Below are 26,403 nucleotides of genomic sequence, written 5' to 3' on the forward strand. Positions count from 1 at the left end.
AGTGTTGCACGACCATTCAATAGTATGACTGGGTTTCTAACAGTGCAAAGCTTAATGCAAATGGGTGGAGTGTCCCTTTAAATAAAAGCTGACCTTAAGTTATCCAATATGCGGCATGAAACAAGGTAAAATATCAAATATCGGCCATCTAAGCAAAAGACATTTCCTTTTTTTGTATTTCTGATATTTGGTAATTGGTAAAAAAAGATATGAATCATAAAAACACATGAAAAGAAAAACAGCTTTAAATGTGATCTCATGTAGAAATCTGCGCTTGAAAACATGCTCTGAAAAACAAACAGAAATTGAACACTGAAGGAAGGATTTACAGTAGTCAAACTGAAAGAACTGATTAATTTAGTTTATGATTTAGTTTCGTTTTCACTCTGTTTGCTCTGTTCCTGTTCTATAGTCTCCTTAGTTTGTGTTTACATAGTACCTGACTCCACGGACCTGTTCTGTTTTTTTTTTTTTTATTACGTTCTCTTGAGTACATCAGCCCTGAGGCTACGTCTACATTAATCCGGATACATTTGAAAACAGCATTTTTGTTTCAAAACACCTCCATCTCCATCCACACTAGCGTTTTCAATGGTTTTCCAAACGTTTTTTGTCCACACTGAAATGTCGGAAAATGCTAAATTCAGTTGCACGTGCGTAACCTTCATAAAATCTCACTGAAATGATACAGATGGAACAAGAAACAAGTTATCACAATTCTCCTGGCAGAATCATTTTATTTAGCACACTATCTCACCATTTACTGATGCATCCTGGTCGCACTCAGTCACCATTATATGTTTGGTCTAAAACACAACTGCTCTCATGTTTTGCCACAGGACAGCAAATGCGAGTACAAGTTTCTGTTATCTTTGCAGGACTGTGATATGAAGAGTGTGCAAGGTAACATATTTTAGCAACTGTATGAAAGTGAATAGCACATAAAAGGCACAATACCAGTATAAACATGAATATCTATTGGTACAATATGCGTCACACATGACTAAACGTGCATAATCGTTTTCAATTACACAGTTCATTACAACGCAAAAACAGCGCTTTCAAATTTATCCATGGAGAGCATTTTCAAAAAGGTTAGTTCTCTTACGAGAGGTTCTCTCGTATTGCGTAAGAAGCTTACGCTACGGGTAAAGTCATCTTTTCTCGAGATATGAAGCCAAAAAATTATCCTTAATTTAATATCTTGTCAACGCAGTGCGGCAGCAAGCAGACCTAGAGCAAGCGAAGTCGCGTGCTCATTGGCTGCTCTGCGGCAACTGCAGCAGCCTATCGCTGAAACCTTAGCGTGACGTCACGCCCAATGAGCGCGCTGGGCGCGCTCACGCGTCACAGCCCATGTGAGGAGGCGTGGCTTTAGCTTATAAAAGAAGGTTCAGAGGCTGCTATTCTCTGATTTTTGTCTCTTCAGCGACGCACTACGCATCGCTGGACTCTGAGGAAGCCGCCGTTGAAACAAGCGCCTTGCAAGCCGAGGATTACCTGAGGAAGCCGGTCGTCTTCGCCGCCTTCAGCTGTCCCTGCCTGCTTCGCTATCCGGCGATTATATCCTTTTACATTGCATCATGCCTAACTGCATTTCCTGCAAAGCTCCGCTCAGCGAAAGAGACCGCCATGTGATCTGCGTTCTCTGCCTGGGTCGTGACCACGCAGCCCTCGCTCTCTCCGCGGGCGGCTGTGAATTATGCGAAGAACTGCCGATGTCGACCCTGCGGGCTCGACTCGCCTCGTTCGACGCTCTCGCTGTCTCACCGTCTGCCTCCACCGGGCCGCGCAAGAAGAAGCGCCGCTCTCAGAGGCCACCGGAACCCGCGGCAGCTGCTGAGTGCTCGCCGGAGCCCCTCCCTCGAGCCTCGCTATCTCCCTCTCCCCTTCCCGACGCGCAGCGGCCGGCCTTCGCCCGCACTGCCGTCGCCCTAGGGGATGAAGCGGACGACGCCGCTTTATCAGACAGCTGTTCTCTCATGGCTTCGGACAGCGAGGCATGGTCGGGGTCTCACCGCTCCGCCTCCTCGACACAGGAGTCTAGCAAGTCCCGCGCCAGTGTCGACGCGGAACTCCTCCGCCTCCTCACCAAAGCGGTCGACCAGATGGGACTGGACTGGTCCCCACCCAAGGCCCCCGCGCCTAACAGGCTCGACGGGTGTTTTCTGCCTAGCCGCCGCCAAGCGCCCGCCTCTAGGTCAGCACCCTTCCTGCCTGAGCTCCACTCTGAGCTCGCTAAATCGTGGAACGCCCCATTCTCCGCGAGACTCCGCTCACCGGCCTCCGCGACCCTCTCCCAAGTGGACGGGGCCGCCGAGAAGGGATATACACAGATCCCTCCGGTCGAAGAAGCCGTGGCAACGCACCTTTGCCCGCCATCCGCTAGATGGCGCTCAAAGTCTGCCCTGCCGTCAAAAGCCTGCAGGACCACCTCAGCCCTCGTCGGCCGCGCTTTCGCTGCCGCCGGCCAGGCCGCTTCCGCCCTGCACTCCATGGCTGTGCTCCAGATCCTCCAAGCCGATCTCCTCCGTGATCTGGACGAGAGAGGCCCGGATCAGGACACTCTGACTGACCTGCGCAGCGCGACGGACCTCTCGCTTCGCGCCACCAAGTCAGCGGCACAAGCCATCGGAAGGTCCATGGCTTCGCTCACCGTCACCGAAAGGCACCTTTGGTTGACGCTGGCGGATATGAGCGAAAGGGAGCGCGCAGTTTTCCTCAACGCCCCGCTTTCCCCCACCGGCCTGTTCGGCCCAGCGGTCAGTGGGATTGTGGATCGCTTCTCAGAGGTGCAGAAAGCCTCACAGGCTATGAACCTCTTTCTGCCCCGCCGCTCGAGCTCCGCTGCAGGCCGCTCTCAGGATCAGCCTCCTGCACGCAGCTCGACACAGCGCTCTGCTCAGCCTCCATCTTCGCGACGCCAGGGCGGCCGCCCTAGACAGCGCTCAGTCAGCCGTCGCAGACCGCCTCCCCCCCGGGGACCCCGGCCTAGGATAGCGCTGAAACCTGAGCCCGCGAAGTCCTCCTAGCAGCCGCAGGGAGGAAAAGATGGCTGAGTCCCGCTGCGGCCGGACTGCCATCAAAGCGCCCAGCCCTGTCAGTCCCCTTAAAAAAGGCTACTGCAGTGGTTCACATCGCAGCCAACGAGCCAGTAACACAACTCGCTCGCCTGCACACAAACGCCGTTTTTACGGCGACCCAGAGATATCTCATAAAGAGTTTGGTTTCGGGTTTTCCGGCTCACGCCGAAGGTGTCATGAGTGTAGAAAATGTGCCCACACCCACGTGCTCACCACTACACACAAACACAGTTTCCCCGGTAACGCTCACAGAGCGCACTCTCATAAAGCGGGCAAGCGCCGCTCGAGTGCTAAGTGTAGAAAATGTGCCCACGAATCTGTGCCCACACCTACACGCTGCACGCTCTGTCACTCAGTTATCCCGGGATGCAGATCTTCTAAAGCTCCCCAGCACTGGCCGTGTTGTGTATGTAAGCCCCGCGCCCGCTCACGAGCGCGCGCACTTACAATCAGACACGTTTACCCCCATGCCGCTCTCGCGCCACGGGCTCCCAGCTTCAAAATGTGCCCCGTCCACAGTGATCGAGCCATTGAATGCTGCACAGCCAGTCCCCGCTGTCTGCGAGCCCCCGTATTCGAGCACCGGCGACGCGCGCAATGCGCGCGTCCCCCTATCTTCTCTGATACAGGTTCCCCATCCCGCACAGCGCGGCGATCTGAACCCAGAGACCATTCGACCCCTAGCGAGATGTGCCAGCGCATGGCAAGCTATCCAGGGCGTGTCAGAATGGGTGCTGAATACCATAAAGCACGGCTATTCGCTTCAATTCGCTCGCCGTCCGCCTCGCTTTCTAGCGCGAACCGAGACGAGTGTGAACACAGAAGTGGCTCATCTGCTTCGGGCAGAAATAGCAAAGCTGTTGCACAAGGGGGCTATAGAACAAGTGCATCCTTCTCTGAGCGAGTCGGGCTTCTACAGCCGTTATTTCCTCGTACCCAAGAAGGACGGGACGCTGAGACCCATTTTAGATCTGAGACACTTGAACAGAGCCCTCATGAGACGGCCGTTCAAAATGATTACAACCAGACAAATCCTCGCGCAAATTCGCCAGGGAGACTGGTTTATCTCTCTCGATCTGAAGGATGCATACTTCCAGATCCAGATAATTCCCCGTCACAGGCCATTCTTGAGATTCGCCTTCGACGGCCGGGTATATCAGTACACCGTCCTGCCGTTCGGTCTATCTTTGGCACCCCGTACATTCACGAAGTGCATGGACGCGGCTCTCGTTCCCCTGAGAACTCAGGGGATACGGGTACTGAACTATCTGGACGACTGGCTAATTCTAGCGCATTCAGAGTCAGAGCTTTTGTCTCACAGGACAGCGCTTCTCGGCCATCTGGAAAATTTGGGTCTCTCGGTCAATTGGGCCAAGAGCTCATTACTGCCCCGCCAGTTTATCTCGTTCCTCGGAATAGAACTGGATTCGGTGGCTATGACGGCCAGACTGTCAGAGCAGCGCGCGCGCCGCATTCGACACCTAGCCGCATCTTTCCAGACGGGCAACCAGACTCCGCTGAGAACATTCCAGCGAGTTTTGGGGCACATGGCCTCAGCGGCTGCAGTGCTTCAGCTGGGCTTACTGCGCATGCGCCCGCTTCAACGCTGGCTAAGAGCGCGAGTGCCTCACCGAGCCTGGACGGCCGGCAGCTTACGAGTCAGAGTGAGTCAGGGCTGTGTCTCAGCCCTTCGACCCTGGCTGGCAGCCGAATGGTATCGCACTGGGGTGACGATGGGAGTTGTCTCACGCCGGAAAGTTATCTCGACAGACGCGTCCAACGGAGGTTGGGGAGCGCTTTTCGAGGGCAGACCGGTCTATGGCCGCTGGTCAGACCAGGAGTGTCGCCTTCATATAAACTGTCTAGAGATGCTGGCGGTCGAGAATGCGCTCAAGCACTTCCTCCCATACCTGCAAGGCCACCATGTACTGGTCCGCACAGACAACATGTCAGTGGTAGCCTATGTGAACCGCCAGGGCGGTCTCAGATCCAAAATGCTCTGCACCCTGGCGGAACGCCTCCTAGTGTGGGCTCAGCACTCACTGCGCTCACTGAGAGCCGCGCACGTGCCGGGTCGCCTGAACGATGGTCCAGACAGACTGTCCAGGGACAATGTTCCCCCGGGAGAGTGGTCCTAGCATCCCCAAACAGTCCAGTTACTGTGGCGCCGTTTCGGCAGAGCGAAAGTCGACCTCTTTGCGTCACAAGACAACGCGCAATGCCCAAAGTTCTTTTCAAAGAACGAGGACGCGCTGGCCCAGAACTGGCCCAGCGGCCCGCTTTACGCTTTTCCCCCGGTCTCCCTGCTGCCGCAGGTTATCGAGAGATTCAGGGAAGCGCGCCACACGGTGCTCCTCATAGCCCCGTATTGGGAGAATCAAACATGGTTCCCGGATCTAATACGGCTGGCGGACACAGCCCCCTGGCCGTTACCGGTGAGGAGAGACCTTCTCTCTCAAGCCCACGGCTCGATTTTGCACCCCCATCCAGAGCGCTGGTCTCTGCATGCGTGGGTCATCAACGGTTACCCGTTGACTTGCCAACAGGGGTTGTGAACACGATCACACAGTCTAGAGCCCCCTCTACGAGGCGGCTCTATGCTTCAAAATGGTCTGTGTTTAGTAAATGGTGCACCGCCAAAGGGCTGGATCCACTAACATGTGGGGTATCGCAGGTGCTGGGCTTCCTCCAAGAGCTGTTGGACGCGGGCAGGTCCCCCTCCACGCTCAAAGTTTATGTTGCGGCCATCTCAGCTTTTGCCGACTCGGCGCTGGGCCGCGCATTAGGGAGGAACGAGTTCATCATCCGCTTCCTCAGGGGAGCGAGGAGATTGAACCCGCCGCGACCCCCGTCGGTTCCTATTTGGGATCTGTCCCTGGTCTTAGAGGCCATGAAAGCGCATCCCTTTGAACCCATGGAAACAGTGGATATGAAATATCTCACGCTAAAAACCGTTTTTCTGATAGCACTGTCGTCAGTTAAACGCGTGGGTGACCTTCACGCGCTGTCAGTTAACGCTGCATGCCTCGAGTTTGGACCTAATGACTCTAAAGTCATCCTCAAACCGAGACACGGTTATGTCCCCAAAAGTCTGGGCACACCGTTCAGAGCGCAGGTCATTTCTCTCTCCGCTTTGCCGTCATCCGGCAGCGAGATCGATGGTAAACTCCTTTGCCCTGTCAGAGCGCTTAGGAATTATACTACACGCTCCGCCGCTGTCAGGCGCTCGGAGCAGCTTTTCGTTTCGTTTGGTGGGCGCACCAAAGGTCTCGCCGCCTCGAAACACAGCCTGTCCAGGTGGATAGTGGACGCGATTGCAGCCGCTTATGCGTCTAAAAATCTGCAGTGCCCGCTGGGTATCAGAGCCCACTCCACCAGAGGCATGGCCTCTTCATGGGCTTGGTCTAGTGGAATTTCCATTCATGACATTTGTACAGCGGCAGGCTGGGCCTCCCCCTCTACATTTGTGAGATTTTACAATCTGGAAGTTCCTGCCCTGCAGGCTAAACTCTTATCTGTCTAAGTCCCGCGTAGCCAGCCCACTCTGTGTGCAGACTACTGCTGTGTGATTTAGCTCTCCTGGTTGAGCTCAATTCTGGGGTTGTTAGTCAGACCGGCCACGCCGCTCTGAGCCCTTATGTGTGTGCTTATGTACTGCGCTAGCCATTCTTGGCCGCCCGGTTCCCTGTTATAGTGTTCCCCGGGTTTCTCCCTGGGACTCATTCAGTGGATGCGGGGCGCGCACGGCGTTGACAAGGGAAGTTCCCGTAGCGTAAGCTTCTTACGCAATACGAGAGAACCTCTCGTAAGAGAACGTACTCGGTTACCTAACGTAACCTCTGTTCTCTCTAGAGAGGGAACGAGTATTGCGTAAACCGCCGTGCTCGCGCCACGAGCTCACTCGCTTCAGCGACAAAAACCAGAGAATAGCAGCCTCTGAACCTTCTTTTATAAGCTAAAGCCACGCCTCCTCACATGGGCTGTGACGCGTGAGCGCGCCCAGCGCGCTCATTGGGCGTGACGTCACGCTAAGGTTTCAGCGATAGGCTGCTGCAGTTGCCGCAGAGCAGCCAATGAGCACGCGACTTCGCTTGCTCTAGGTCTGCTTGCTGCCGCACTGCGTTGACAAGATATTAAATTAAGGATAATTTTTTGGCTTCATATCTCGAGAAAAGATGACTTTACCCGTAGCGTAAGCTTCTTACGCAATACTCGTTCCCTCTCTAGAGAGAACAGAGGTTACGTTAGGTAACCGAGTACGTTTTCTATGATAAAAAAAGCCAAAAACAGAGAGAAAAAGATGCGTTCTCTTACGAGAGGTTCTCTCGTATTGCGTAGTTGCTACGCTACGGGAAAGCCTTTCTTTCTCGAGATACTGAAGCCAAAAATTATCCTTAATTTTTATAATCTTGTCAACGCAGTGCGGCAGCCTGCAGACCTAGGGCGAGCTACTAGCGTGCCCATTGGCTGCCCTGCGGCAACTGCAGCAGCCTACCGCTGAGCCCTTGGCGTGACGTCACGACCAATGAGCGCGCTTGGCGCGCTTACTGCGTCACAGCCCGCGAAAAGGGGGGTGTGGCTTAGCGTATATAAACAGGGCTCGGAGGCTGCTTCTCTGATTTCTGTCTTTTCAGCGAAGCTCTTCGCATCGCTGCTCTCCGAGGAAGCCGCCGTTGAATCAAGCGACCAGCACGCCGAGGATCTCAGCCTGAGGACGCCGGCCGCCTTCGCCGCCTTCAGCCTTCCCTGCCTGCTTCGCTATCCGGCGAATATATCCTTTACTGCTCTGTGTTGTATGTGTGTGTGTGTTCGCCCCGCGACACACTTTGCATCTAAAAGAGCGCGAGGCGTTGTTGCAAATGCCTCGCTCATCCTGTGGCTCGTGCAGAGCCTCGCTCAGCGACGGAGACCGCCACGTGGTCTGCGCTCTCTGCCTGGGCCTCGACCACGCAGCCCGCGCCCTCTCCACGGGCGGCTGCGAACAGTGTGAGGACTTGCCGATGTCGACCCTGCGGGCTCGACTCGCCATGTTTGATGATCCTCCACCTTCCCCGGCTGCCTCTTCAGGGCCGCGAAAGAAGAAACGCCGCTCTCAAAGGCCTCCCGAGCCGGTGGTTATAGCTGAGCGCTCGCCGGAGCCCCTCCCGCGAGCCTCGCTCTCTCCTTCTCCCCCGCCCTTCACCGACGCGCAGCGGCCGGCCACTGCCTGCACTGCCGTCGCCTTTGGGGATGAAGCAGATGACGCCGCTGACAGCTGCTCTCTGCTTGCTTCGGACAGCGAGGAATGGTCGGGCTCTCACCGCTCCGCCTCCTCGACTCCAGAGTCTGGCAGGTCCCGCTCCAGTGTTGACGCGGAGCTTATCCGCCTCCTCACCAAAGCGGTCGACCGACTGGGATTGGACTGGTCCCCACCCAAGGAGCCCGCGCCGAACCGACTCGACGGGTGTTTTCTGCCTAGCCGCCGCCAAGCGCCAGCCTCTAGGTCAGCACCCTTCCTGCCCGAGCTCCATGCGGAGCTATCGAAGTCGTGGAACGCGCCCTTCTCCGCTAGACTCCGCTCATCTGTCTCCTCGGCCCTCTCCCAGGTGGACGGGGCCGCCGAGAAAGGATATACCGGCATCCCTTCCGTTGAGGAAGCGGTGGCAACGCACCTTTGCCCGCCGTCTGCTAGATGGCGCTCAAAGTCTGCCCTGCCGTCCAAAGCCTGCAGGACCACATCAGCTCTCGCCGGCCGCGCATTCGCCGCCTCCGGCCAAGCTGCTTCCGCCCTGCACTCGATGGCTGTTCTCCAGATCCTGCAAGCCGACCTCCTCCGTGAATTGGACGAGAAGGGCTCGGATCACACAGCCTTAACAGATCTGCGCAGCGCGACGGACCTTTCGCTCCGCGCTACCAAAACCGCTGCACAAGCCATCGGCAGATCCATGGCCGCGCTCACCGTCATCGACAGACACTTATGGTTGACGCTGGCGGATATGAGTGAGTCAGAACGCGCTGTTTTCCTCAACGCCCCGCTCTCGCCCACTGGCCTCTTCGGCCCTGCGGTCAGCGGGATTGTGGACCGCTTCTCTGAAGTACAGAAGGCGTCGCAGGCTATGAATCTCTTCCTGCCCCGCCGCTCGAGCCCAGCCGCAGGCCGCTCTCAAGCTCAGCCTCCTGCGCGCAGCTCCACACAGCGCTCGTCTCGGCCACCAACTGCTTCGCAGCGACGCCAGGGCGGCCGCCCTAGGTCGCGCTCAACCAGCCGTCACAGACCGCCGCCCCCCCGGGGTCCGCGTCCCAAGATAACGCTGAAGTCTGAGCCCGCGAAGTCCTCCTAGCACCCGCAGGGAGGAAAAGATGGCTGAGTCCCGCTGCGGCCGGACCGCCATCAAAACGCCCAGCTCTGTCAGTCCCCTCAGTACAGGCTACTGCAGCAGCTTACACCGCAGCCAACGAGCCAGTAATACCACTCGCTCGCCTGCACACAAACGCCGTTTTTACGGCGGCCCAAATAAATCTCAGAAAGAGTGTAAATTCGGGTTTTCCGGCTCCGGCCGAAGGTGTTGTAAGTGCAGAAAATGTGCCCACTCCCACGTGCTCACTGCTTCACACAAACACGGTCCCCATGGTAACGCGCTCAGAGCGCTCTCTCATAAAGCGGTCACACACCGCTCGAGTACTAAGTGTAGTAAATGTGCCCACAACTCTGTGCTCACATCTACCCGTAACTCGCTCTGTCACTCGGTTACCCCGGGCAACAACGGCTCAGGCCGAGAGTATTATAAGTGTAGAAAATGTGCCCACTCCCATGTGCTCACTGCTTCACACAAACAGGGTCCCCATGGTAACGCGCACAGAGCGCTCTCTCATGAAGCGGACGCAAGCCGCTCGAGTATTAAGTGTAGAAAATGTGCCCACAGCCTTGTGCTCACACCTACCCGCTGTTCGCTCTGCCAGTCAGTTACCTTGGGTCACAGACCCTCTAAAGCTCCCAAACACTGGCCATGTCATAAGTGTAAACTCTGCGCCCGCTCACGAGCACGCGCACTCACTTTTAGACATTATAATCCCCACGCCACTCTCGCGCCTGGGATGTTTGACAGCAAATCACGCTCCATCCGATGGGACCGAGCTACTGAATGCTGTTCAGTCGGCCAATACTGTTTACCAGCCCCCGTGTTCGAGCACCAGCGGCGCGCACGCCGCTCCATCCTCTCTGATACAGGTTCCCCATCCCGCGCAGCGCGGCGATCTGAACCCAGAGACCATTCGACCCCTAGCTATGCATGCGAAAGCATGGGAAGCGATTCAGGGCGCGTCAGAATGGGTGCTGAATACTATAAAACACGGCTATTCGCTTCAATTCGCTCGTCGCCCTCCGCGCTTTACAGCACAGACGGAGACGAGAGTGAGTTCAGAAGCTGCGCACCTGCTTCAAGCAGAAATAGCGAAGCTGCTGCGCAAAGGGGCTATAGAACAGGTTCATCCTTCTCTGAGCGAGTCGGGCTTTTACAGCCGCTACTTCCTCGTACCCAAGAAGGACGGAGCGTTAAGACCTATTTTAGATCTGAGACATCTGAACAAAGCCCTCATGAGACGGCCGTTCAAAATGATCACAACCAGAAAAATCCTCGCGCAGATTCGCCCAGGAGACTGGTTTATCTCTCTCGATCTAAAAGACGCATACTTTCAGATCCAGATAACTCCCCGTCACAGGCCATTCTTGAGATTCGCCTTCAACGGTCGAGTATATCAGTACACAGTCCTGCCCTTCGGCCTGTCTTTGGCACCCCGTACATTTACGAAATGCATGGACACGGCCCTCGCTCCCCTGAGAAAACAGGGAATGCGAATACTGAATTATCTGGACGATTGGCTTATTCTAGCGCAGTCAGAGACGGAACTTGTGTCTCACAGAACAGCGCTTCTCAGCCATTTGGAGGAGCTGGGTCTCTCGGTCAACTGGACCAAGAGCTCGCTATCGCCCCGTCAGTCAATTTCCTTTCTTGGAATAGAACTGGACTCGGTGGCTATGACGGCCAGACTGTCGGAGCAGCGCGCGCGCCGCATCCGCCTCCTCGCCGCATCCCTCCAAATAGGCAGCCGGGTTCCGCTGAGGACATTCCAGCGTATCTTGGGGCATATGGCCTCAGCTGCAGCAGCGCTCCAGCTGGGCTTACTGCGCATGCGCCCGCTTCAACGCTGGCTGAAAGCGCGCGTGCCCCACCGAGCCTGGGCGGCCGGCGGCTTGCGAGTCAGAGTGAATCAGGGCTGCATTTCAGCCCTGCAGCCCTGGCTGGCAGCCGAATGGTATCTCACGGGAGTGACTATGGGAGTGATTTCACACCGGAAAGTTGTCTCGACAGACGCTTCCAACCTAGGTTGGGGAGCGCTCTTCGAAGGCAGACCGGTCTATGGCCGCTGGTCAGACCAGGAGAATCTCCTACACATAAACTGTCTAGAGATGCTCGCGGTCGAGAAAGCGCTCAAACACTTCCTCCCATTCCTCCACGGTCACCATGTTCTAGTCCGCACGGACAATACATCGGTAGTGGCCTATGTGAATCGCCAGGGCGGTGTCAGATCAAAGACGCTCTGCACCCTGGCGGAACGCCTCCTCGTGTGGGCTCAGCACTCTCTGCGCTCGCTGAGAGCCGCGCATGTGCCTGGCCACCTGAACGAGGGTCCCGACAGACTGTCCAGGGACAACGTTCCCCCTGGGGAGTGGTCTCTACACCCCCAAACAGTCCAGTTACTGTGGCGCCGTTTCGGCAAAGCGAAAGTCGACCTTTTTGCGTCAAAAGACAACGCTCATTGCCCAGAGTTCTTCTCGAAGAACGAGGACGCGCTGGCCCAGACCTGGCCCAGCGGCCCGTTGTACGCTTTTCCCCCGGTCTCTCTGCTGCCTCAGGTCATCGAGAGAATCAGGGAAGCGCGCCACTCAGTGCTCCTCATAGCCCCATGCTGGGAGAACCAAGCTTGGTTCCCGGATCTAATACAGCTGGCAGACTCAGCCCCCTGGCCGATACCGGTGAAGAGAGACCTTCTCTCTCAAGCCCGCGGCTCGATATGGCATCCCCATCCAGAGCGCTGGTCTCTGCATGCGTGGAGCCTCAACGATTACAGGCTGATCTGCCAGACGGGGTCATGAACACGATCATACAATCTAGAGCCCCCTCTACGAGGCGGCTCTACATGTCGAAATGGTCAGTGTTTAACAGATGGTGCACTGCTAAGGGGCTCAATCCACAGACATGTGGGGTATCGCGAATTCTGTGTTTCCTTCAAGAGCTACTGGACGCGGGCAGGTCCCCCTCCACGCTCAAAGTCTATGTTGCGGCCATTTCAGCGCTCTCTGTTTCAGAGCGGGGCCGCGCATTAGGAAGGAACGAGTTCGTCATCCGCTTCCTTAGGGGAGCCAGGAGGATGAACCCCCCGCGAACCCCCCGCGGTTCCTATGTGGGATCTTTCTCTGGTCTTGGAGGCCCTGAGAGCGCATCCCTTCGAACCCTTGGAAACTGTGGATATGAAATACCTCACGCTCAAAACCGTTTTTCTGATAGCACTGTCTTCAGTCAAACGAGTGGGAGACCTTCACGCGTTATCTATTAACGCCGCGTGCCTCGAGTTCGGACCTAATGACTCCAAAGTCATTCTCAGACCGAGGCATGGGTACGTTCCCAAAATTTTGGGCACTCCCTTCAGAGCACAGGTCATTTCCCTCTCAGCCCTGCCAACGCATGGCAGCGAGGCCGATGGTAATCTCCTCTGCCCGGTCAGGGCGTTGAGGAACTACATTTCACGGTCCGCCGCTTTCAGGCGCTCGGATCAGCTCTTTGTTTCGTTTGGTGGGCGCACCAAGGGTCTCGCCGCCTCGAAACACAGCCTGTCCAGATGGATAGTGGACGCTATTGCTGTGGCTTATGCGTCTAAAGACCTGCAGTGCCCATTGGGCATTCGAGCTCACTCCACCAGAGGCATGGCCTCGTCGTGGGCGTGGTCCAGCGGGATTCCCATTCATGACATTTGTGCAGCGGCAGGCTGGGCCTCCCCCTCTACATTTGTTAGGTTTTACAACCTGGATGTTCCCGCCTTGCAGGCGAAAGTGTTATCAGTCTAAGTCTCGCGTATGCCGGCCCACTATCTGTGCGCGGGCTACGGTGTGTGATTTAGCTCTACTGGTTGAGCTGCACTATGCAGGGAATTGTCAGTTCGGACCGGCCGTGCCGCTCCAAACCCCCTAGTGTGTGCTTATGTACGGCGCTAGCCCTCTTTAGGCCGCCCGGCTCTCCGCTATCACGTTCCCCGGGCTCTCCCTGGGACTCATTCAGTGGATGCTGGGCGCGCACGGCGTTGACAAGGGCGTTCCCGTAGCGTAGCAACTACGCAATACGAGAGAACCTCTCGTAAGAGAACGTTTCGGTTACTCACGTAACCTCTGTTCTCTCTAGAAGAGGGAACGAGTATTGCGTAGCCCGCCGTGCTCGCGCCACGAGCTCATTTCGCTTCATGCGACAGAAACCAGAGAAGCAGCCTCCGAGCCCTGTTTATATACGCTAAGCCACACCCCCCTTTTCGCGGGCTGTGACGCAGTAAGCGCGCCAAGCGCGCTCATTGGTCGTGACGTCACGCCAAGGGCTCAGCGGTAGGCTGCTGCAGTTGCCGCAGGGCAGCCAATGGGCACGCTAGTAGCTCGCCCTAGGTCTGCAGGCTGCCGCACTGCGTTGACAAGATTATAAAAATTAAGGATAATTTTTGGCTTCAGTATCTCGAGAAAGAAAGGCTTTCCCGTAGCGTAGCAACTACGCAATACTCGTTCCCTCTTCTAGAGAGAACAGAGGTTACGTGAGTAACCGAAACGTTTTCAAATGAAAATGTGGACAAGTGTGGACAAGGCCTAAGTTTCCCTAGTTCATTCGTCCGATATTGTTTGCATCAAAGTGGTTGTTTTCCTGTTTATCTCCTGAGTGTTCTGTTTGGATTGATTAAAGACTGTTCTTATTTCCTATTCCCACATCGTGCGCTTCTCTATAGCACCCACTGTTACAAGTAGTTTGTGTCTGAAAATATTCAGGACAATGAAGGATCTTTCTTCCTGTTTTTTTTTCTTTTTTCCATCATGTGACGAATCTGCATTTTGGCGGATAACTGCTCAACAGATGTCTGTTTTAAAACAGAGGGTGAGTCATTTTTCACTCATTTATTTGCTTAATAAAAGCCTACTTTAAAATATCGTGTCTATAGTGCATTTTCAGTGTGTTTATTCCCCCAATACACTGATATTAAGGCCTTTTATGAATTTTAATGAGAAATATTTCCCAAGTAATTCAGAACATGCTTAAAAGTAATGCAATTATACATGTTAGATCGACAAACCAGTGACTCCACAATGAGACTGTTCAACATGGTTTGAGGGAGCGAAAGGTCTCTGTCTGGCCAGGATGAATTTTTTGACTTTAGAAGAGCAGAGAGACTCTGGCCTGCAGGTTGGGTTCACTTTTTTCTGACCATTAAAAGTGCAGAACAGTGATTAGACCTGACAGTCAGAGCTCAACAGCCAGAGGAAAGCAACCTCTGACCCTCTCTGCATCGCCTTCCTGATTGCGAATTTGCTTTGCTTATACACTTACCAGTAGGATTATTCATCCTCCAAAATAGCCCTGTATTTACTGTCCTGAAGCAGTACAGAGGGTCAGCAAGATGCTTTCAGCAAAAATGTCTGATCAGCATGAATCATCACATTACATGAAGAAATAGCTGTTCAGCAGTCATTAGGTGATAAATAAACAACTGGTAAGAACATTTTTATTATTATTCCACTTCTGATATCACTGAAAGACACATGTGCACGCATGTATTTCAGGAAGATTTACATGAAAACTACATATAAAAAATGACAATCTGTGTTTATTGTCAGTTGAAATCTATTATTGTCTGATGATTGTCAGAACTGACACTCGCCAAATTAGTCAAACAGCACAACACACAAATGAATAAACCAGACAGAAGCTTTATTCAGTGCAGGGCATGAATAGAGCTTATAGATGAAGTATTGCATGAACTCTCTGTATTCCCCTTTGAGTCGGGGGTATGTGGGCAAGAAATGTCTTCAGAAGGATGAGATCAGCCTTGGATCAGAAGGGATAAAGTTTCATTCATTCCAGTGAACTGGCAGGGGAACAGTTAGCATGTGAATTGTCATCAGAGAGCTAATGAATCCTCAATCAGATGCTGATACAAAGAAGACCACATTCTGACTTCAGACTTGTGATGCAGCCTGGAATTGAACCACACCATGTTGCTTCATTTGGCCAGAGGAGAACTGCTCCCCCCACTGAGCCTGGTTTCTCCCAAGGTTTTTTTTTTCTCCATTCTGTCACCTAATGCAGTTTGGGTTCCTTGCCACTGATGCATTTTGGCTTCTTTAGTTTGAGACACTTAATATTCAACAATATCATCTGACTGCACTGACTCTATTTGATGAAAACTGAACTGGGCGATGTCGTCGCTGTTTTCTGCAGAGCTGCTTTATAGCTGAATTGAACTAATTTAATAATTGATGATCTCACAACAGAACTGAATCAGTAAAACTGAACTGACTTCAGCTGAACGATGATACTTTTTTCTTTTTAGAGATGCTTTACAGCCAAAATTAACTGTACGTACATTGATCACTGTAAAGCTGCTTTGAAACAATCTAGGCCCATTGTATAAAGCGCTATAAAAACTAAAAGGTGACTATTAAGACAAAATTAATAGATAAAAGCAGAAGGTACATGGTAACATGTCGTCCCATCATTTAAATGTTTGGTTCACGCCAAGGACTATCAGCTGACTTACTGGTTATCAACTCATGAATCAGACACATCAAAAGGTTCTCAGTTCTGGAGGAGCAATATCATAAACAGGCCTAATTCCACATATTCACGCAATAATAAATAGGCCTATATAAATAATTTTGTGTATAAACAAATAAACAAACTGTACAGTGACATTGGGAGTAGATGATGCCTGCCACATTTATTCATTGATTTATTGAGTTCCGCTGGAACCGACTCAGATTTTGGCGGAATTTCAAACTGGTTCAAGTGATTCAGAAGTGATGCCTTGAAAAGATTCAACTACGAATCTGACATCACAAGGCCGTGCAAGCCTAGTTCACCACCAGCTCAAACCGTCTGTGCTCATTCATTTTCAATGAACTGGCGACATGAGCGACAGCAAGGCTCAGCAAGAACACCTGTGTGTTCAGCAACTCAACGAAGTTGAGAAAAGTTTAACTTTATGTAAAAGCGGATCGACTTGATGTTTCAGTACCAATGGGAGTCAAGACAGTGGCGAACACGTACTATGTGTCAGATCAGCTAATGCTAATGTAAGCTAATGTTTAACGGCCTTAATGGTGTTGATGATAATTTTTTTCTCATTCTTTGTATTTTCATCAATATGGTACTAGATTATACTATTCAATTGAATATTATAAACCAATTAGGTCACAAGGAACCTAATATAAAAAGTAGCTAATCAAAAAGTAGTCATATTATATTGCCTAAAAGGTGTAATGCTAATAGATTATGTAGGCCTATCTAACTACAATTTGTATCAGGTTATTTGTATTCAGTAATGGACAACAATAAGTAATCTATATACTCAGAACTGGCCATATACATGCACAAAACTACAGCTGGGTTAAAGCTATTTTAGAAGATTTGCATAGGCTACTTTGCATTAGGCTACTTATGTTTTTCGCATATAGGCTATATATATATATATATATATATATATATATATATATATATATATATATATATATATATATATATGAAAAACATAAGTAGCCTAATACAACTTTAAAGTAAATTTAACATTAAGTTTATAAATCAGTTACTAAAATGATTGCCTCTTCGAGGTCACATCCACTAATGCCATGTGAATTGAATCAGTCAAAAGTAGGCTTTTTCGATTTCCTGTCACAGTGTTTTTACAAAAGAGCAGAATGTACTGTTCAAGCAGTCGCGTTTTATTCATATCATCTCGATGTATTATTTAATAATGTGTGTCATGCTGTGTCTGTGTGAGAACTCTAGGCAGTGCTGTCGGGCGGCGCGGAGCACAAGCTGACGCGCGGCTGCCGCTGTTGCTGTGAACCGCAGGGATGTGAGAAACGCGCCGTGTACTAGAGAAGAGACAGACAGGTCTCCTGACAACATCAAAAGGACAGGACACCTCTCTGACCTGATTCAGTGAAAAGCAGGAGGCGAGGAGCAGGTACTATGTGGCCGCGTTGTGGGTGCTTGCGTGCGGCTCTGAGCGCGCGACGATGTAAAAGGCAGCGCGTACGGATTCTGCGGCAGTTGTGATCGGGAATAACTGGGATTGGAAAACTCAGCGGGGCATGGAAAACCACGCTGATCACTGAGCAAATAATCAACCAGACAATCATTTGCAGACGTATTCATTGTGTGCGCCTATAGGCGCACCGTTCTTCGATCGATCACTACAGTGGAACAGACACACAGTGCATTTGAATGCGAATTTATACTCAAGGGGTTCGGTGCAAGTGATTCCATAGTTTCTACCCTGCTCAATTCAAAGCTGCTGGAAAGACCTTACAGTCAGGTAAGCAGTCAATATACAAGTTTATCAAGCCGCCAGACGACAAGAGTGTAAGATACTGATTGAGAGTGACGTTTTAGGAGCAAAGTGAATTGGAGTCCGCATCTACAGAGTTCTAGCTATGTTGCACCGTCAACTTAATCTTCTGTTTTTTGATTAGTGGAGAAAATCTTAATTTTCTTCGTTTTAACAGCCCTTTAGGGATATGAAATCTGTATGCACAGAGTGATACAATAATATTAGAAAACGTTGAATAAAATAGTTTTAGATGAATTAGATAAAATTCACACTGCAGGACACCCCTCTGACTGGCTGACAGATGTGTGTTATATTCATCTAACATGTTAGACTTTCAGTGCTTGTGATTATTATTATTTTTACAACGCTAATGGCATGAAATAGCCTATTCCATAGAAACTTTTTTAATAGATGCATTACGTAGGCCTACACTGCATTAAAATAATATTTTTTAAAGCATTGTCAAGCCATTAAAACATTTTTGCTGTAAATTAAGTGATTTTTTTTTTTTAGCTGTAGTTCCAAAGAATCGAGATATATAAGGGCATTGCCAAAACATCTGAAAATAATCGCTAACAGCCCCAGTATTGCATGATATTATACAAAAAAATAAAATAATTGTTTGATGTAAAAACAGGGTCCCAATATACTGTAGATCTAGCATATTAGATTATTTAACTTTAAAATATGGCATATTTGGGTTAATTCCGACCATTTTCACCTTCTATCAGCATATATCTGAGCTTAAACATAGATTTCACAGGTGCTTGTATGCTAATGTTTCAAAGGAATTTTTTTTACACATCCTTTGAACTGACACTCATTATGCAGATGCACCATTGTAGTGACATAAATGTGTTTATTCATAATGACATAATTCATTCATCTTTATAACAGGATCAGTTTTGATATCAGTGCTGATTTGAATGATGTTTGGTACGTGCTTATGTTGAAGAAATGCCTTTATCATAAAGGTACTCTAAAGCTGTGGAATGTTCAAAAGGAGTGGGTCTCTTTGTGTCTTGTGAACCTAATATTGGTGTTAAATATTCTCAAGAGCCAGTTTTGCACATCAAACAGAACTTCCAAATGAAATACATTTCATAGAGAGTTCTCAACTACAAAAGCAAGCGGGCCCTTTCACGTTTACAAGCGCCTGGATGTCTTGCGTGTGCCTGTAACTCATTTGGGAGCGGTTGTGTAGAGCTTGACTTGTAACAAGGTTTAATAACTCACTACTGTCTGAAATGCTTCTCTGCAAATTAGCAGCACAGTGTGTGTTTTATGATTCTGTTCATTCTTAGTCACTGAGATGCAGTTGCTATAGTGAGTTGGCCTCTTCATAGTCTCTAATCATCCACATATTCCCACATTCTGCTAGAACATTGAGGGTTTTTTTTAATTTATTTTTTAAAATCTTTTACTGAAATGTAAGATGGTTCTCCTCTCTTTCAGCCTCTCTTCCAGCCTCTCTTCCTACCGTCTTACCCTTTGAGTGCTAAACCACATCTATAATTTAATCAATCTCTCCCTGTTAATATGTCATTTCTGAAAAGCATTTTCTATTCAGAATATTGTTTAAGATAACTTTTTCATGCTCTAAAGGAGTGCCAAACCAAACCAGCAAAGATAAAACGAAGAGAAGTAATGAAGCCGACATGACCCTTCAAACAGCTGGGGGGTATTTTAGTTTGCATAAGAGAACAAACACGTTGGTGGCGCTTGTTTCATGCATTTCAATACTAATGCTATTCTGGAATTGTAGAATTTCCTTATTAGATAAGTAGATTACAATTTAGTATATGTTTTTTTATTATTAAATATTCTTTTTTTTTTTTTTACATAACTGACCAGCTGCAAGGCTTCGTCGTGTTAATCGGTTGTGTTCATCATACATTCAGTGCTCTGGGCTGTTATTTATGCGTTCAGTGGTCTGTGAGATTAATTAGTCTGTATATTTGAGAGTTATGAAACTCCTCTGATCGGAGGCTGTGTTCCATGTGACTTGCTATCGGACACAAAGCGCCAGATTTACCAGAGTCTTTAGGACATATTTGATGCCATGTCAATCACCAGATCAGTGAGACTGCAAAACCTTCTGTCATAAACTGGGTGCTCTGTTTTCAAAGTAGAGCACTACATTTTTATCTAATATTCCTTCCATTCAGAAACTGCACACAATGTAAAACAGTTAAAAAATGATCAACACTTCAAACTTTGTTTTTTTCTCTCTCAGGATTTCAGAATTGTATTCCAACATCTAAAGATCTTTATCTTTACTTCATACTTGGACATTTAGTTGGTAAAATAGTACATTAATATTTCAGCTTTTGTCCCAGCATCAGGTAGCCTACTCTTAATTAACCAAGGGCACTTAATTAATTTTAAAGCAGTCAATTAATGACTTTAATCACCAGTCATGATGTTAAATATGACACTGCAACATTTTATTTTAATTTGTGATCAACTGCTGTTGCTCGTATTGCAGTTCTTTGCCTACTCAGAACTGAACTGCTGTTCAGAAAATGAATTATTCAGTTCTGCTCTATTACTCGGAAATCAACTGGTAAATCTGTCCTGAAAGTGTCAAATCTCTGCTGTTGCTCAGTTAGATAGGGAACTAAACTAGAATTTTGCAATCCGGTGGAGGAAATCAATCTACTTTTTCCTGGGGGGTTGTAATTGCTGAGTGCACATTGAATGTCATATTGAACTTTATCCATGTGTCTGAAGCCAAATGTGGAACAGACAGGGCTATACCATCATGATGTGTCTGCAAGATTTGAGAGAAACCAAATTTATTTTCCATCATTTTACATTGTTTACCAATTGGACAGATTATAATCAATATTTTACAGACATGCCACATCTGAGTTTTCAGTGTTTCGTCTAACATTGGAATTTCAACTAGTTGCCATCCATTAAAAAAAGTAATTCAAATAATAAATCTTCAGGACTGACAAAGAGTTTTGGAGGCTGTTTACACCTGTAATTTAGTGCTGACCATCCGAGACTGATGTTAATAGCAGATATTAACAAGGGCTACACTGCCATTCAGTTCCTAACAGATTTTTTTTTCCCCAACAACAGCAAGTCTCTGGACAAAATTAGAAAAGTAATAAAATACATATCTTGTTTTTAACAATTGTCCCCGGAACTCTGTGATTCTTCCAAGTGTTTCTCCTTGATGTATCCTTTATGGCTTTGGTTGTAGTGTATTCATCACTTTACTCTTAATTTCCTGTTATCCTGTGTGCTGAGTTGAAGACTTACTGTCTATCGCTGAACTCTCTTCTTGACCTTGGCAGAGTTTAAGTTGATTGCATTGCTGCAGATGTGTGTCTTGGCCTGCATACAAATGTGCATGTCTTAAAGATGTTTCATCATGAGATTATTGCTTAAGATGGAAAAACAAATGCCCTGCGTCCAAATATGCATACTTCCATATAATAGGTGGAAAAACAGGATCCGAGCTGAGTATTATGTCAGAATTCACAGTATTAATTAAATAGTAGGTGAAAATTATCGGGTGACCTACTACTTCTGGCAAGATTCTGAAGTGTGCTTTCAATGGACACTTTACTATTCCATGAGGCCATAGGAGAAGATTTGTGAAAGGCAGTGAAGTGACACAACTGACGGCGTAGGTCACATGACAATGACAACATGGCGGATATAGTGTGTCATACTTTATAGAACATACTTTTTTTAATGGTCGTGAAGCAAGTTTCAAACCAAATGTAGTACATGCCTGTACTATACAGTATGCGGTTTCGGACGCAGTGATGGGCTGTTCCAAAACGTTTTGGAAAGTTCAGACTTTTTGGTATTGAATTTTATAGTTTTGGTATTTATTTAATTGCAAGTATATTTACTGTATAATTGACAATTCACTAAGCTTGTTGCAATGCATTTGCAGAATGCAGAACTGTCTTTACCCATGAGGAATACTGCCTTAGAATTTGCCCAAAATTTAGATATCTTAGGTGGCACCATAAGTACTTTGTGTTTTGGAACAGCCTTCACTTCAGGATTGTGCATATGATGCTCACTGTGTTTAGGAACAGAGCTTGACTTGTTGGCTACATGGATATTAACTTCAGATATTGCATTTATTGTATCATCGAAGTTCAAGAGAGTGGCGGTGGATGTGTTTAAGTCTTTTTTTTTTCAGTTGAATGAAAGGTTTGTGCGTATTATCTTTCTTTAATCATCCCTGTCCTCTGCTTGACCAATCGCTGAGGCACAGCATCATCCTGAGGAAGATCACTCTAAGCTCTTTGAGTTGAACTCTTGAGTCGCAGTAAGTGATGTTTGCATTTAAGATGCCTGAGCTGTCAGAGGATGTGAAGTCATGCCAGCATAAACATAAATCTGTTGTTAATGCTTGGCTCAGAAAATGATTTCATTTTAAAATTCAACAGCTTTAACTTACTGGCACTTTTAGCACTGATTGAGTTTACTGACCGCTCAGAAACGCAAGAAAGTGTGTTATTTTTCAGATGGTAAAATACTTTTTCCTATTCCAGCTAATATGCAGAGACAAATCTAAGTAAACCATTAGTGTACACACTGGCTTGCTTTGTTTGTTTGAGAATCTCGACCATCCCAGCATAGCAAAATTGACTCAGCAAATTGTTTGAGTTTGGGGCAGGGCAACGGTTTGCTCATACAGTAGTAGGACAGCAGGAGTTTTTTGGGAAACCTGTTTTATTTTTATTTTTATTTATTCATTTATTTGACATGGACATTGCAATTAAACATAGTACAAAACAAGTTTGTAACTGATGCTATGCAAAAAGAGTTTATAGCTAATGCTAATTTACAACTCCAGTCCATGGTTGGGCCTTTACACTACAACATTTTCTATTTCATCATAAAAATGTATCTATAGACATACCATACAAATCACTTACATACACAAACTAGCTATTTACAAATGGGTACATTCCTGTTTCGATTTCATCCAAGACTTAACACGAGATGTGAACATTTTAAGCTCAGTCATTGTTTTATATTCAATGGGTAATGAGTTCCACAACTTTGCACTTTTATATGAAAAAGCAGACTGACCAAATGAAGTCTTACGGTATGGAACTATACAGTTGTTATTGATAGAGCCTCTGGTGACTCTGTTGATGTTTTGTCTCTGCATAAATGAACTGAGTGGCTCAGGTGCTAAATTATTGAGACATTTGAAAGTTAGTTTGAGAAAACATAAATCACTAAAGCTTTCAAAGCTTAACAATTTATACTTCTGGAGAATATTGCAGTGATGGTAGCGGATTGGCTTCTTGTCCATAATCTTTATAGTTTGATTGTATAATGACCTGATGTGTTTAGTTGTGTTTAGTGTTTAGTTTGAAAACAATCACTTTTTTTGCAGTTGATGCTTGTGATACGAATATGGCTCACTTCGCTATTAACAATAGATGTTATTCACCACACTAAACATGCTGTACTCACTAATTTCTGACAGCATTATCAAAAAACAATTAGGGCTCAAAATAAGACTTTATGATGGTGTTTCCTCTATTTCTCTTCATCAATGGAGAAAAGATAAACTACTGAGCTTTTTGATCTGTTACAAGGAAAGCCTGAAGAATGGGTTGAGTGCAGAGCAGCCGTATACATCTCACCCAGATTTTAAGATTAGTCCCGGATTATCAGCAACACTGAGCTTTTTCAGTAAATAATACTCAAGTAAACGCTGTTTGGACAGGTGGTGGGATATGAGAGAATAGAGCAATTTTTTTTTGTTTTTTTTGTTGTGAAGCCCTGATTTTTTTTGTTTTAGTTTTTTTTTATATATTGGTTTCCTATGCAGCTTTGTAAATTTATAATAATTCATTAAATTAATATATAATTAAATTGACAGTTGTCCCTGCTAACCAATTTCTTGCATGGAAATCTTTTATCTTTCATATCTCTCATACGGCTCATTGGCCACATATTAAATTAAATTTGGTAATTGAGTTAGGTCCTGATCACTTACCATTCATTAAGGTTTATTTTTTGCAATAATGATGGGCTTGACTGTTTGTTAAATATATGTTATGAATGTTATAGCTTGCATAATTTACACATACCTCATGCAAATCTTTTTATGAATCAATCAGTTGGCAGTCTGGCCAGTTGGTCTAATGATTTGCTTCTTAATTAGCTTCTGTTTCAAAAAATGAAATGTAAAAAATAAAAAGTCTGGCCAGATGTTTTAAATCCTCTGCGACTGATATATACTGTAAGAACTTTCACATGCCCACTGGAATGAGCTGGATGCAGTCTGCTGAGGTTTGTGTGAGTTATTATGAAGGTGTGAGCAGGGGGTGTTTGAAAGCTGGCCTCCAGATGCTACTGTTTTGTCAACCTTTTACAACTAAGCCATGACTAATTTATTTACTGCATGGATGATGGACCTTAGGTCAGTTTGATTAATGACCATGTTAAAGCAAGAATCTTTGAAAAAACGACTAAAGAAAAAACCAATAAAAGTAGAAATGCCATATAAAGATAGGGAATAGGGCATGATACCATATGAGTAAAGTATCTAATCCTTAGTCATTTTTATATAAATCCAAGAGGTGTATCACCATATAGCCTAGTTAGGGACTTGCAGAAGACAAAATGAGCTATGTATAGTGGAATTAATGGGACCCTTTAAATATCTATCAGTGTGACCAAAACATCACATTCTCAGTCATTTTATGTTAATGTAATGGTATACATCACAATATAGTTAATATAAGGAATTGCAGAAGACAAAACAAGCTATGCATAGTGGTTCATAAAGGTCAAAGGGGAATTAATGGGAACATGGCCAGGCTAATTATAGGCTTTTTGACTTTATCGCACATAACCAAGATAAAGAGGCTGGCTGCTGACAGTTAGTGATTTATAATGGTGAACTAATGGTGACATTATTCAAGGTCAGTCTGTTGGTCTACTTTTAATGATGGAGACCTGACTAAGGCAACTTCCACAGGGGCCTGCATGCCTTGAACATTTGGTAATGATCTTGAATGGTTTATGTGGTTTAGCGAATGGAGGAGAAAGTGTGATTTTTCCAGCAAAGAGTTTCAAGGACTGTAGGAGAAGGAAATAAAGTACTTATCCAAAGAGACAGTTCTAAAGAAGTCTATATGAAGATGGAGGCATTCTGTTTTGTTTGAGAAACTAGTGGCTGATATTAATCAACTGAATCATTGTGAATGAATGAATTTGATGAATTGAAATCTGTAGATTCATTAACTAATTCAAACCATTGTTTAATTTCATCAGATATGCTTCACAGCTGTAAGGCAGCCACCTCAGTCTCTTTATTGAAGGGTAGACTGGTTACTGAATGTGACCCGGGATAATGAAGAACTGATTGTGTGTGCGAGAGAGACACAGAGGACCCTGAGAAAGACGCTCCTGAAAGGGAGAGAGAACAAGAATAATAGGGACTTAAAAGTGGTCTTGAGATAACATTCACCTTGTCAGTAGGCTTGCAGCAAGCAATAATTACCCACTGAGAATGGCAGACCTGTGCTTGTTCAACAGTGAACTCTTCAGTCGGCTCAAAGGACGGCCTTTGTGGGTGTGTGTGAACCTGAGAGGGTGGCCGTACACAGGGCCACCACACTCTGGGGTCCTGCCAATGTTCACTCCCACTTTCAATCCAATCAGGATGTTGGATGAAATTACCAGACACAATGGTGGCAATGTGAGATCAAATTTCACCAATGGAATGGAATAGAACAGAATGAAAATGAATGGAAGTAAATGGCTAGGAATGGCACTCTGTATAATGGAATGAAATAGAATAGTGTGGAACACATTATGTGTAACAATAGAATGCAATGGATGGAATAGAAGGAAATAAAAGAGACAGGAAGGACTGTGAGATCCGCTTGCTCTGTAATGCACACACAGCTCTCTCGATCCATGGAATTTAGCCGTATTATGCTTAATTCCTTGAAATTAATTCCTATTCTGGAGTAATTAATGCACTCTGATGGAGATGATCAGTGAGAGTGAACGGGAAAGATAAACAGACTGCTGCTGTTTTAGGCTTTCCTCTGTCTTTTTTTTCACCCGTATGCTGTGTTTGTTTTATTAATGCAGTCATTATACACCTGGTAATTACATGCTAATGGTGCAGGATCAAATCTGAACCAAAACAACCAAAAACACTGAAAATAATTAACCCTGTTAACTGAATGTAATTTAGACTGAGAGTAAGAGCATTATTGTGAGGTTGTGGGTCGCTTTAAATGGGGGGCCGGCACAAAACATTGAGTGATTTGGATAATGTAAACTATTCACAATGTCTTTAAGGGCATTTTTGCTTTTACAAATGTTACAGTAATTTGCATACATAAGCAAGAATGCTTTGACTTGTTTTGTTGACTTGACACAAATAATGCTTTTGTACAGATTCCCTTTTGTTTTGAAATAGTGTCAAAAATAGGTTGCAAGACCCTATTTAGTTGGTTGGTTTATCATTCATCTCAGCCTCCCTAAAGATCTGTGATTATGTGATCTCTCTGCAGGTTTACTGAAAGCAGTGGCTGTAAGTCGTTAATAAACTTTAAAGTTTGTAACAAGCTTTCTCTTTCCCTTTAGTCACTGAAGGAGTCCAATGCACACCTAGCTGTCCCAGACGAGTGCTCCACATCTCTCATGCGAATGCTCTCCATTTCTTTGAAATCAATCAAGGTTT

The 26,403-nt window shown here is 47.1% G+C and overlaps 1 protein-coding gene across 1 annotated transcript in view; it reads left to right on the forward strand.

The window, feature by feature from the left end:
* Positions 1-17,233: 17,233 nt before the first annotated feature.
* wscd2 (WSC domain containing 2) overlaps positions 17,234-26,403 on the forward strand; it is a 49,248-nt gene continuing 40,078 nt past the window's right edge. Inside the window, exons 1-2 of the mRNA XM_079873111.1 lie at positions 17,234-17,684; positions 26,307-26,399. The gene's annotated coding sequence lies outside the window, so the exon portion shown is untranslated. The remainder of the gene's footprint in view (positions 17,685-26,306; positions 26,400-26,403) is intronic.

This window comes from Squalius cephalus, assembly GCF_949319135.1.
Source record: "Squalius cephalus genome assembly, chromosome: 5".
In the NCBI taxonomy this organism is placed as follows: Eukaryota; Metazoa; Chordata; class Actinopteri; order Cypriniformes; family Leuciscidae; genus Squalius; species Squalius cephalus.